This window comes from Apostichopus japonicus, chromosome 11 (assembly GCF_037975245.1).
Source record: "Apostichopus japonicus isolate 1M-3 chromosome 11, ASM3797524v1, whole genome shotgun sequence".
NCBI lineage: Eukaryota > Metazoa > Echinodermata > Holothuroidea > Aspidochirotida > Stichopodidae > Apostichopus > Apostichopus japonicus.
The window spans coordinates 13,772,681-13,785,839 of NC_092571.1; the positions used below are offsets into that span (position 1 = coordinate 13,772,681).

At 38.9% G+C, this 13,159-nt stretch overlaps 1 pseudogene; it reads left to right on the forward strand.

Moving 5' to 3' along the window:
* The first annotated feature begins 6,852 nt into the window (after positions 1 to 6,852).
* On the forward strand, positions 6,853 to 6,929 carry LOC139976568 (U2 spliceosomal RNA; annotated as a pseudogene).
* Positions 6,930 to 13,159: the final 6,230 nt, after the last annotated feature.

Genomic DNA, 13,159 nt, shown 5'->3' on the forward strand with positions numbered 1-13,159 from the left:
ATAAAGGTATTCACATTGAAAAAGATAACGATCATAAGTATGATCCTCATAATCCCAGAACATTCCAGAGTAAAGAAAGGGAGCTCGAGGAACAGCATCATCGGTAGCTAGCTCGGTGAAGTTCAAATCTAATCTAAGTATATATATATATGAAAATGAAATATTTGGAAACGTTAAGTCACAGCCTACAACCACATAACAGTCTGTTGAATTTACTGTAGGGCCATCTTGACAGTGATAATCACAATCAATATCTTCGGAAAATGAATAATTGATCAGAAAAATGAAGAAACAATGTAAAACAGGTACAAATCCCATATCGATAGATCGCGGTATTCTGACAATTATTCACAGTAAATATGTTGAATTTATTGCAACACTTCGTGCATCTGTCTGTAAAGCTGGGAGCGCTGTTTATGAATCAAAACAAGGAGTTGTTCCTAAGAAAAACCCGTGCATGCGCACTTGTTTGTGTTTCATTTGAATAATATATGTGAAAATGACCAGGCTGACAATGATTTTTTTCTTTATGGCTACGTGACAATAAAAAATCATTTAACTTGTAGTTTCGAGAGAAGGAGGTCTGCTGATGTCTGTAGTGTTTTCATAACCTTTTAACTTGTAATCTTAATGGATTCAAAGCAGTTGAAATCGCTCGGATGATTTTATTTTATACATGAAAGTCAAACTGAGGTTTTAAATTCCCTGTGTCTGCATTTTCTGTAAGAAATTATAATGCGTTAAGCTTTTAACGTATGCAATTGATTGTCGATGCTCGTGTTTTTTACATAGTTACTATCTAACTTAACCAGATTCACTACTGAATGAGTTGTTATACGTATCTATTAAAGACAGAAAACGTATCTTTAAGGCTAAAATGAGGAATCCTTTGAAGCAATTTTTTTATATTTCAACAACTTTATATCGTAACGATTATTACTCAACATAAGATAATTGTAAGTAATGAAGGTGAGACACCTAATAGACTTTAGCAAACAATGTCCTTTTATTACAGTGACTCGTATATAGTAGGCAACGCAGGTTATTGTAGCCATCCATTGTAATATTTTAAAGAGAATATTTCATATGTTTTTATTTTGGTTACCAATGTTTCCAAGATGGTTTAATAATATTATCATGTATGTGAGACTTAAAACCGACTATTTGGTTGCCTAGCTTTTCTTCTACAATTCAATGCTCCGGCCGAATGATCCAACAACGATATGGATTGCATCCCGCGCTAGAGAAGTGAAGTGCGTGACGCTACTGCGGCCCCGTCCGGGGCGAATTATTTTTTCCAAAACAGGTTTGCAATAACGGAGTTTTCAGCCAATCAGATTGCTCGTTACGTCAGCATCAATAATGACCATCGCTCGGAGGTTCGAAGACATACACTGAGTTACACACTGACACGGGTTCGTGTTTACGTCATCCAAGATTCGTCAGCCGTTCTATTGAAATCGGAAATCGTTTCGTGGAATGGGTAGGCCTACACCAAAATCAACTTCACGACGCGAGTACAGTCTTGAATGAATATACGCAAAACAGTATAGTGTACAGTATGATATATTTCCGTCACTGCACTGTGTACACAGTTATAATATATATAGGCCTACAGCGCATGTGTGATGCACCCTGTACGAAACTTTCACTGTGCGATGTTATCGATTAATGCCTTGACAGAAATCTTCGATCAAAGTAGATCATACAATGTGCTTTTTACGTGCAAAGAAACGGACACGGACCAAAGGTCAACAAACCAAAAACAATCCCAGTCTGTTTAACAACCACCAAAACGACCGTAACGACCACACAACCCCCCCCCCCCACGCCTAACAACTAACTCACTCCAAAATTCATCCGGGGTACGCCGTCCCGATAGTAGACGACAGGCTTGCGCATTACCTGCGAAGTTTTCCCAATACGGGTCTCTTCAGGCCCCTAGCAGTGTTCCCCCTTTTCCTTCGAGCGAGCAGAGTTCTTAGCTCCCCGTCAACCTTGATCGAGTGGACCTCCCTGTCAGGAACAGGAGGTCCACTAGCGACCATCGTGTCCGGTATAGCGGAAACGACTGCTGGCAGGGTGGAAGGGCCACTCGAGTCAATGAGATCAGTGGCCTGTTTCGTCTCATCAAACCAATCGGAGGACTCCTTAGCCACAACTACTAAGGCTGTAGTGCAGTCCTCCATTGGCGAGTCAGAATCTGGGCCACTTAATGTCTCTTGGGCCAGTTGACTCGGGGCTCGACTAATATCACCGATGGTGGGCGTAGCTACCGGTGAACCAGTACAAACGGCATCCTGCTCCGCATGCCACTCCGCTAGTACCATCTCCGCCGTTTTGTCCAGCTCCGCCTCAGTGGGCAGGCTGGCAGTCTCGGCAGACGAGGTGGGACACGAAAGGGGGAACAAATCCCCCACCGGGGCGCTAGTGTCGGACACTGGGGCGATCAACGGAGCATCAGGTGAAACGGTGTCAGAGGCCGGAACGGGGACCGCTTCAGCCACGCCCGTAGCCACTCTCGCGGCGTATGAGCGGTCTGGGCATAAACGGGCGAGATGGCCCGTTTTCCCACACGAGTTACACACGATATCCCTTTCCAGTCGGCCAGGGTATGCCCAACCTGTAAACAGCGGCGACACCGCTTGTTCGGGCACAACCTGGCCTCATGCCCTTCCAGACCCACACCTCCAACAAGTGCGAGGCTGGCCCGAGTATGCATTAGCCCACAAGGTAGAGGGGATATCGGACTTCAGTTCGATTCTAACTCCTCTAGTCCCGGTCTTGACACCCTTACATTCAAGGAATTCCGACTCCTCGTAGCCGGTCACTTTCCCAAAACGCCCCAGTGTCCGCAGAACAACCTGTTCAGACATGTCCAGAGGGAACTGGAGGACTGTCACCCACACCGAACTGTCATACGGTGTGACCTTCAGTCCCTCAACTCCCTCCAACACATGGACATCTCGGACGCGGGCAGCCTCCGAGGTGAACCGAACATCAAAAACATTCATACCCCGGAGAGGTTTACGCTGAAGCGCGTCAAAACTGAAAAAGAAACTTGTCCGGGGACGACCTTAGCCTCCCCCGAAAAACTCAACAGTACGATTTAACTGTCACGGCGAGCCGCCATGACAGCTAGGGGTGTGGCAAGCCACGCACCTACGAAAAAATCACGAAACAAAGCCAAAACTACACTAAACAAACTACAAACTATTGAAAGGCCAACGTAAAAAAACACAAAGTGTGTGGTCAACGAAAAGTGGAGAGCAGCCGAAAACACGTCCGCACTCCACGAAAACCAACTACCAATCAAAGTAGATCATACAATACTAGTGTGCTCAATATGTCTAAACCAATTCCAAACACATCTACATATATTTACGAAAAGCTGCTGGTAATTTTGAACGGGTATCATCTTCGTTGCAACGAAAGGTTTCTATTGTTATGACGTAACTTTTCGGACCAATCCTGAGCGACTATTTACACACAATTGCAAACCTGTTTGGGAAAAAAATTCGCGTCCGGGGCGAGGGGTTGTCTCGCCCAGTCCCTGCCTCACGTCCCGCCAACCCAGAACACTTTTCAACTATTTAATAATAATAGCCGCAACAACCCTTTGAATATCACTTGGTTTGAAGTGGAAAATTTTGTTCATGACAATAGTCCATTAATAATCAATCACGACACGTCATTTCAGATGTTACAATTTAAAACAGTAAGCTTCTATATTATTTCTTGATTTGTGTTAAGGGCGTTTTAATTTGAAATCATATAAAACGATTAATCCAGAGTGTTAGTATCAATTGGTTAATATTCTATAACGATTACATGTTCAGGTCCTTTGACTTATTCAATTACCTTTCTTCATTAAAGTGTGTGACAGGGGACCTGTGCATGACTCATTGTATACAATGTCCCTGCCGCTTATCATGGCTATATCATGTAACACTGGTAAAGGTGGGTACCCAATAATATGTGTTATAATTTCTGCACATGTTGCATATGTTACATTCATGACCAGTTGCTACTGAGAAGGACTTACATACAGAAAATACTAAACAAACAATCCTATGCATATATGTATTGACTGGACTAACCACTCAGGTTTCGCCAATTATTTCGTCCATATCAACGTGTGTTACGGTGTTATAACACACTTCAGTTATACTGACGGCTGTCTCTTATTCAGAGTACAAACTAATCAAGCCATGTATATTGGGTGGATTTGCCCAAACCGACGCGTATTTTGTCCGCCTTAACGCTCCGAGAGCAACTGTTTCAATTGCACAGGTTTCGGTATATGGTTGTGACATAAAATTACATGACTGTGCTACTGTCGTGTTAGGGGTGTTGGTCTTGTTACGAATAATGGAAAATATAACTACAATTAATGACATACTTTATTGTTATCAGATAGTGACAATCACTTTACGTAATCACATCTGACCTTTAAGGTAACATATTCAACTCAGGGTCGCTATCAATTCGCTCAATTACTCTCTTTTTTTTCTAATGACAAGTGCCAAAAGCAACAACAAACCTTGTACATATGTTACTAAATAAGATTTGTATTTTTCTTTATGCTCATGTGTGTAGCTTGCAACTTAAGGAGCATGATTGGTGCCACGACTGACTCAACTGAGGCTAATTTACACCACGTTACAATTTCAAAGAGAAGCGTAGACTATGTATTAACCTGCGAATAAAGAGGCTTGTCTACAAATGACAAAGTTGCGGCTTTCTTGGCTAAATTACTTCACGAATAGCTACGTTTTTAAGCTCTCAAATGAAGGACTGCTTTTTTTTACGTGACCCGCCCTGCGTGATCCAAAGCGTTACGGCCAAACGGCACTGCTCAACCATCCCATTCTGTCAAACAAAACTCAAAAGTCAAGCGAGCCAAAAAAGTAAATACACCCACCGACCGAGGCAAACCCCCAACCACCCACTCAAACATTCAAAAAACCACTAAGGACGTTGCTTCATATGGGTGTAATTCAATTTTTCATAAAAAGCAGTATCATTCTACCAAATCGTCTGACTGTTGGTCAGTCGAGGGCGCTGTAACAAATCTCTGTTGAAATTAAACACCTTTCCACTCTCGGCCTGTATTGGCATGGTGTACGCTATCGATCGTTGAGGATCCAATATTAAATAAGGCGCGGATGTCCCTAGCCTCTATGGGCTTATGAGTGGGGTGTTGGGGTACAAGCTTCGTTTGGTTCGTCTTCATCCTCTGGCACGGTCATCCTTCTGGCACCTTCTTCTGGCACCTTCAGGCGGGTTGTGCCACTAGGGTGGAGTCCGATTGGTTTGCATTATTTTCAAGTATACACAGGGTAATATCTGCCTTTGTAATATGTAAACTCTCAATCGGTCTTCTGCTAGACGAGATGTTTATCGACACACTGCCTTCATTTGTGTCATGGTCGGAGACTTTCAAACTGTGTCCTAGACTCGGGTCTTGACAGACTCGGGGCTTCTGTGTCTGCTGGTCCTGCTGCTGGGATTGCAAAACTCGACAGATTTCCCTCGGAAAAACTTTTAGCCGATGTTTGGAGGCATATGAGCGCCCGGGATACATTCCACGAAGTCATCATTGCATACCGTTATTACTCGTAGTATTCAACATATTAGATTTATGAGTAATATATTTTGTTAATTTATTGTTGACTCAAAGCACTTTTTGGTCTCTTTTATCCAGGATTGTGTCGTATGTATTTTATTCATTCTGACCAAAGTCATTCGTATAGAGTTAGTTAATTTAATATGTGAAAGAAAAAGGTAACATTTATTACATTATGATTTTTGCCCTCTTTGAATAAAAAATAATAATAATAAAAAGCCATCTTGAAATAGTTTAGTGGTGATATTTGAGGTGTATTATCCAATACGTTCTGCAGGTTGTCCAAGTTTATTGAATCGATATGATCGAGGTATATGGAACAAAAGTTCGACCATGTTGGTTGCCTAGTGCTCTTTTCTAATAATTCAATAACAAAGTGGAATGATCCAACAACTCCGTGGAGTACATGCCGTGCTAAACAATGGGGGCGAGAAGCAAACACCTGCCCCTTCACAATTTATAGAAGGAAATATATCTCTTCCTCCCATGCACCCCAACCCCTCCCACCACACCCCGAAACGTTATTGCTTCTTTAAACGCCTGCTATGTCAATGGGATCCGATAAAATTCTGTGTATATTTTAAATAGCCTGAAGTCGAGGTTTCCTAAATGAAAAATAATTCATTACGAATCAGTAATGAATTTGTGACGCAGTTTAATACATGGCTGTGACAGGACACCATGTGATGACTGCAAAAAAGCATTAAGAGAACGTCAAAGTGCACAACGTAGTTGCAATAGCTGTCATTTATTTTTATCAATAAAATACAATTAATTAACAATTAAACTAGTAACCATGCTCATAAGCATTTAGTTTCAGATGGCGCTGTACCACTATATAACAAGAGGAAGTTATAGAATTCTAACTGCATATTTCATTAGGTGATAAGAGTAGATAGAGTATGTGTTATTAAATGTTCTTGTTCCTTTCAAGTAGGAGATCGATTGTTATGAGTATATATTACAGAGGACAATATCTCGGGTGGAATGTCTTTATCTGCCTCTCTTATATATATCATCCAGCAATTGGTATTGGAATGATCTTGAACACCTGATCACCTTTCATTGACAGTCATCTGTCGCAATATCCTGTAATTGCGAATCAAACAACAATGAAAACCAATACTATAGTTACGGTGGTTCTGATGGAACAGACGAGTTGCAGACTTACTGCACAACAACTGATCACGTTGGGATTCTTCGTCAAAATGCCAATGCATAGAATCGCTTCTCGGCCCTTTGGCTAAGATCATGTGTAGTATCTGTTCCCTTTCGAGGGGTATGGTGATACACACCCGACGATGATCACACAGTCACAATCTCGATGCAAGGGGACTGGGGTTGGGAGCGGATCAGTCGTTCGGTAGTTCGGTAGTGTGGTTTTCGTGCCCACGTTCTTTCCTGGGTGACTTTTCTTAAAAAGTATGCATAGAATAGCTTGTCAACTAGGCAAACATATAATAATTTGTCGAGGTGTGTACAATTCGCCTGTATCGAGAAGAATATGGTTTGGTATCGATGATTGTTCAATTTAACAACTCATTGTAAGATTGCTTGGTGGTGAATGAAATGGCGTAGCCTGCAGTAAAATAACAACCAGTTATAATCAGTTTGTCGGCTTGTCGAGACCTGTTTCCAAGGGCCGTTGTTATTCTGGTTTGGGGTAATAGAGGGCCTACGGACGGTCCGACCGTTTTTACTTTTGTAGATGATTCGTGTTCAGTTCGGTGAGTGTGTGCAAAGGGGGGGGGTCAGTTGGATGTTTGTAGTAATTGTTTGTTGCTGATAGTTTAGTTAAGGTACGGGTAGGGTTTGGTGTTGAACGCATTTAAGCCGTGACGTTTTGAATTCATCTGGGTGGATCACGTTAACAGCACAGTAAAGTTACAACCAATAACAATCGGTTCCGAACCACTGAGAGTAAATATTACGTAAATACCCCCTAAGTGAGAATATCAGCATATAGGCCGGGAAGCTTGGCCTCGTATGAGTTGTAATAATTCTGACCAAAGTCGTTCATGAGGAATACATTTCTGATTTCTTACGATGTTTCTAAGTTCCTAATATCTGAAAACTATTAGTCTGGTTCCCTTAATTATGTACATAAGATAGTATATTATAGAAGTTTTTTTCTGGCGAGGTCATTTTTGCATTCAGAGAATTGTTATTTCTTCTTCATCTTTTTTGATTCTCATCTACATGTTTCCTTTAAACTTTCTCAGCAGCCCTAGTCACCTCAATCAATTAGCATATTTTTTGATACACCCTGCATAGTTTTATTCATTTCTATTTATCTATATTCATGTTATCTCTCTGGAGTAAGTTTATGTCTTCGTCTTTATTGATTAAGTGAATGAAATAAAGATGAATTAGGTTAAAAACTTCAATTGTACTGAGTTATAACGGTCAATACCGCAGTGCAAATTGACCAAAACTAGCGACTATCTTTTGTTTGTGTAACTTAAGTGATACCGGGTTGGTTATCTGAATTAATCAGGTTGTTATTTCAAGTTACCGTCGATTCGTCCCTTCCACCCCTTTTCTACTTAGTTCCGACGGTGGCGAGGGAAAGGTTAACGCTGCATATCCAATGCTCTAATGCCGTAATGGAATTTCCTTACTGTGTGTATGGAAATGATTTTCAGCAAACATGGATTACTTTAGTGAACAGCCCCCAGCATCAAAAGGTTTAAGGAAATAATTGCTATATTTAGGAGACATATGGGTTGAATTCAGTGACTGGGGCTGCCATTTTGATGAGATATAGGAGTATCAGAGATGACAGTCATTGCGGTTGAAGGGGCGAATATTCGCCGTCCAATTGGTTTTACTCTTTTAACAAACTATACTTTTCTATTTATTTTACGCAGCTAAGAACCTTGGCGGTTGATGGACTAGTGTATTCAGCCACCGTCCCAGACGATATGTCTGAGACTAGAAAAACACATTTCATACTTGTCTTACGTTTTCGGGACATTATCCCAGCACCAAGATGTTACCAGGCGATGGAAGCATTGCCAAAGACCTTTATATTCGATTCTTATAGATAAAAAGCATTGCAAGGGCCGTGGCTTTTCTTATTGTTAACTTTTTAAAATAAGGTCTATGAAACTGAAATGTCGCCCTCACATTCAAGAGAATGTTATCTCTTGTTTCTAAATGACAATCTGTGGTCTTTGAGCTCCTAAATGTGAAATGATGCTTGTATTTTGACATTAAAGTAAGGTCCGTTGTGCTATTCTTTCAAAGTTAATTAAAGATAGTTTTCACGTACCCAAAACAAGTACCTAATATTTGTGAACGATAAGTAACACGCTCTCCTTACCATTGGCCAATCTTATTATAATATGTGTATTTAAAGACATTGATTATACACGTTGTTGATTTCTATTATTATTTTAACATGTCTTTTTAATACCTCACAGTTACTTATGGGATGAAGATGTAATGAACAAATTCAACGGCATGTTTCACAGTATCTATTAAATATCTTTGAATAAAAGGATCTATATTATTTCTTGCCTCATCGAGTTATACGACTTATTGTATGTTGTGTGAAACATGGAATGTTAACCCCCCTCCTACATTTACTACTTTAACCAACCTTCTATCTTCCATTTCGTTTATTTGATCGTTTTTTACCATCTTAAAAGAATATTAATTATGTCTTAACGTCGCTAACTTTTAAACATTATTGTTATTTAACAAAAAGTCACGTCTTCCAACATTCCTACTCTTTTACAACAATCATATTCTCAAAGTTGGTCAGCAAGTTGAATTGGCCCTCTCATGTATTATAATATCACTTTCTACCCCAACATCATCTCTCAGAATAGCTGCTACCTCACAAAGATGGTTTCATTTCATACGTTCCCGTGTTCCTCGTAAGCGATATCAAACTATTAATTGGGGCGAATCCATGTTTTATTTTTAAGGAAATGGATTGCCCTTCGGTCGGTGCATCCTTATGGAAAATTGTACAATCTGAGGAATTTGTCAACTATAAATTAGGTTTAATATTAAGTCTAAGCGCAACTGTGCTTCTTTTAAATATTGATGTTAGGTTAAAATGAGGAAAGTGGTGAACACCCCACTCGTGAATCAGCTGCTGTGATAACAATATCCACTGAGATCGACATAGAACTGAAACTAGAGCAAGTCTTCTACACTTCTTGACTCGTAAGTAAGCTCACCGCTGTCATATCGCTGATCCCGAAGAAAGATGATGAATGCTTCAACGAGAAAAAAGAGAGAAAGAAATATCACTAATAGTTCGATGAGCAGTAACGTGATTAAGTTAGATCGCTTATTTATCAGTACCAAGTACTTGTTCATCTCACCCGTTACATATCTTTGAAATCCAAAATATGTGACACTGTAACGCCAACATGAATACATAAAAGCCTGTTCATTACGCATGTTCATGGGGTGTTTGCGTGTGAGTTGCCCTCGCTCTCTACTTTGAATAAAATGATATTTATTTAATTGATTAGATTATTTATTATTACGTATATTGTTTTATTATGTGGTAAATTTGTGAGACAAAATACAGTTAGTAGAACCTACGCGAACATTGTCAAGTGAATAATATGTATTCATTTCCAATGAATAGCGTGTAATTCTCTCAGTCCGCTGAATGTAAGCGTCATTAGACTTGGGAAAAGGGCAAACCACAAATCGTTTGAAGGTACAAAAGAAGCGCGCCATTACATTGAGCATTGCAGTTAGCATTTACCTGCAGAGACATCGTTTGAAGCATATAATATCAGCGTAGCCAGGGGATGGCGTTTGGGCCGGAGGGGTTGGTGAACCTGTAGGCGAACTGGCCTTTGTTTTTAGAAAATTAGTTGATTGGATAGTGTGTGAACGTGGGAATGTATGTCGTCGTGGCTGTGCGTGTCATGTAAACAAAAGAACATATAGTTCTCTAATTTGTATAACAACTGCTTCTCTTCATACACCCTCATATAGATTACAGTCATTATATTTATAACTCTCTTCTACTACAGTTCAATGGACGGAATAAAGTGCGTAGAAGTTAACTTTTATTTAAAGTAGATTCTTAAAACCGTAGCTATTCCAGGTAACACGAGGCGTTTTGGTTAGCACAGAGTGAAATGTTACGGTGGATAAGTGCTATACGGCGGATATCAGAGGACACTTTGCCAATGAGAAGATTTTCTTTATTATAAATTCAATAAAATGAGTGTTGAAGGTACAACGAGGTTAGTTCATGACAGGTCCGCGAAATGCCCGATTAGATAAGAACCTAGAGTCAAGGGAATCGGTGATACGGAGAGTACCAAATTGAAACCTCAATAAGTACAATGTGAGCGCCAAATTGATATAAGATGAGTTCTACCGCGGGTAGTTGGGTCAGGCTTTTGAAAGTTGATCCTGCTTTCTAAAGCATATCTGTAAATAATGCGCCAACCGCATACTGATCAACTGTAAATGACAAACTAAATAGTAGTCCGTGACTGGAAAAATAATTAGACTTTTACACAGTGCGGTACATCAAGATTGGTGCAAAAATTGTGGAAAGATTAAGTATTCAAATTAATTGAACTAATTTAAACACAATTATGAACAAATGCATATAAATTGACAAATTGATTAAAACAAAACCCAAATAACTAATTATGAACGCAACAGCGCTAAAACATAAAACAGTGAATTTTACTTGGAAACAGCGTAAACTAGTCCTCTAAAACACGACATCACATTATCCCAAACACCAATAGGAAAAGATCCAAAACCTCTTGGACACCTACAATATATCTTGAATCAATAAAAAAAAAACTAATATTACAAAATCAGACAGCACTCAAAAGGATATGTACAAAACCGAGGGAAAAACAAACGGCCCATCTGGAATCGTAAAGAATACTCATTCTGTCCTACGGAATAATCAATTATTTGAAATCACTTTGACCTTAATGGCCAGACGATACCAAGAACGGTTTCTTAAAGAAAAATATGACCAGAAATGATGATGAAAGAAAACATTGAACACCAAACGATTGTCTATAGAGTCTAGCACAAACACTAAAGATATATTATATAATAAATGCTATCATTTTCTCTTCTCTGATTATCTTGTCATATGATACACTTAATTTTGAAATGGTGGTTGCCATTCATTTTCATTTAACAATTTGAATATTTGTTCAGCATAGTTATAGTTTGTCTTTTATATTCGATTCAATGATTAAAAAGTCGGTTGAATATTCATTGTTTCTTTTTCGAATATTGTTTGATCTTGTGTAGAATAAATGAAGGAAGTGATTTCATGTCTCGATGGAAACAGTTTTGGGTAACTTGTTTTCGTAGGAAAGGTAATATAGACACCTATTCTGCTTCCTGGTTTTACTTTCATAATTCAGAGCATACTCAATTTAAATATATTGAAAGTACTTTTTTCTCATAACTGGCATTGGAAATGTTCACAATTTAAGTTGTGTTTATTACACAAGCAAATCGAAAGTCCATTAAACATGGCACTATTTCTTGTGAACTTCTGTTACATCAGAGAGGTGTCTACAATACACCCTTAGTTCAATTAAATCAGTAAAACAATATTTTGAAACTTCTTGACGCCTGTTTTCACTTTTAGCTAACGTAGCTGTTTGGGCTAACCAAAGGTTATAGCAAGATCCAAACATACACGTTTTATTTGATACCACTTTAATGATTTTATAATTAGTATTAAGTATTATTATATGATTTTAAATCAGTTCGTGAACAATGTTCGGAGGTTTGATTGACGCCTGTTTCGCACTTTCAGCTTACTCAGCCGTTTGGGCTGATCAAAGGCATGACATACCAGTGGCGTAGCTGGGGGGAGGGGCAAGGGAGGATACGTTCCCCGGGTTAAGAGGGCGCTGTAATGGGAGAATGAGAGTATAAAAAGTAGCACTTTTTAGAAAAACATGATGAATTGATGTTTGTCGTCAGGAATGAATATTTTCCAGCTACAGATTCTGAACTGAATGTAGTTGTTTTTATTAAAAAATTTATAGATTGTGATTTCTCCAGTCCATTTCGACCGTTTTCTCTCTTTTTTTTTATAATTCTGTTCTGTATTCTGTAATGACTACATGACACGGTACATAAACAAACTTTAAATTATAATTATAATTTTACTTATCCAACCCACTCAACCACACTGTTAATAGAATTTAAATAAATAATGGCATTGAAAAAAAATTAAATTTAACTTAAAGAGATGCTTTAAGCACAAGTATATATGTTAAAGCACTTATTTATTGGTTTCAAAAATAGTATTACTATCAAATAAATCATTATTTTTTAAATGTGATGTAATAACAGCAACCGTTGTTCTTTTTTTGAAGTAGTTGATGACCTATCAAGAGAAGAAGTTATATTAAACAAATTACGAATTGGATAAAGCATGTTTTCCTATATTTTGTTCATGAAAAAACACAATACTTTCGTCCCCCGCATAATGGTTTAAGTTTTTAAATGCACTTAACAGCCACTGAGAACTCGCAATGGCATAAACTTACT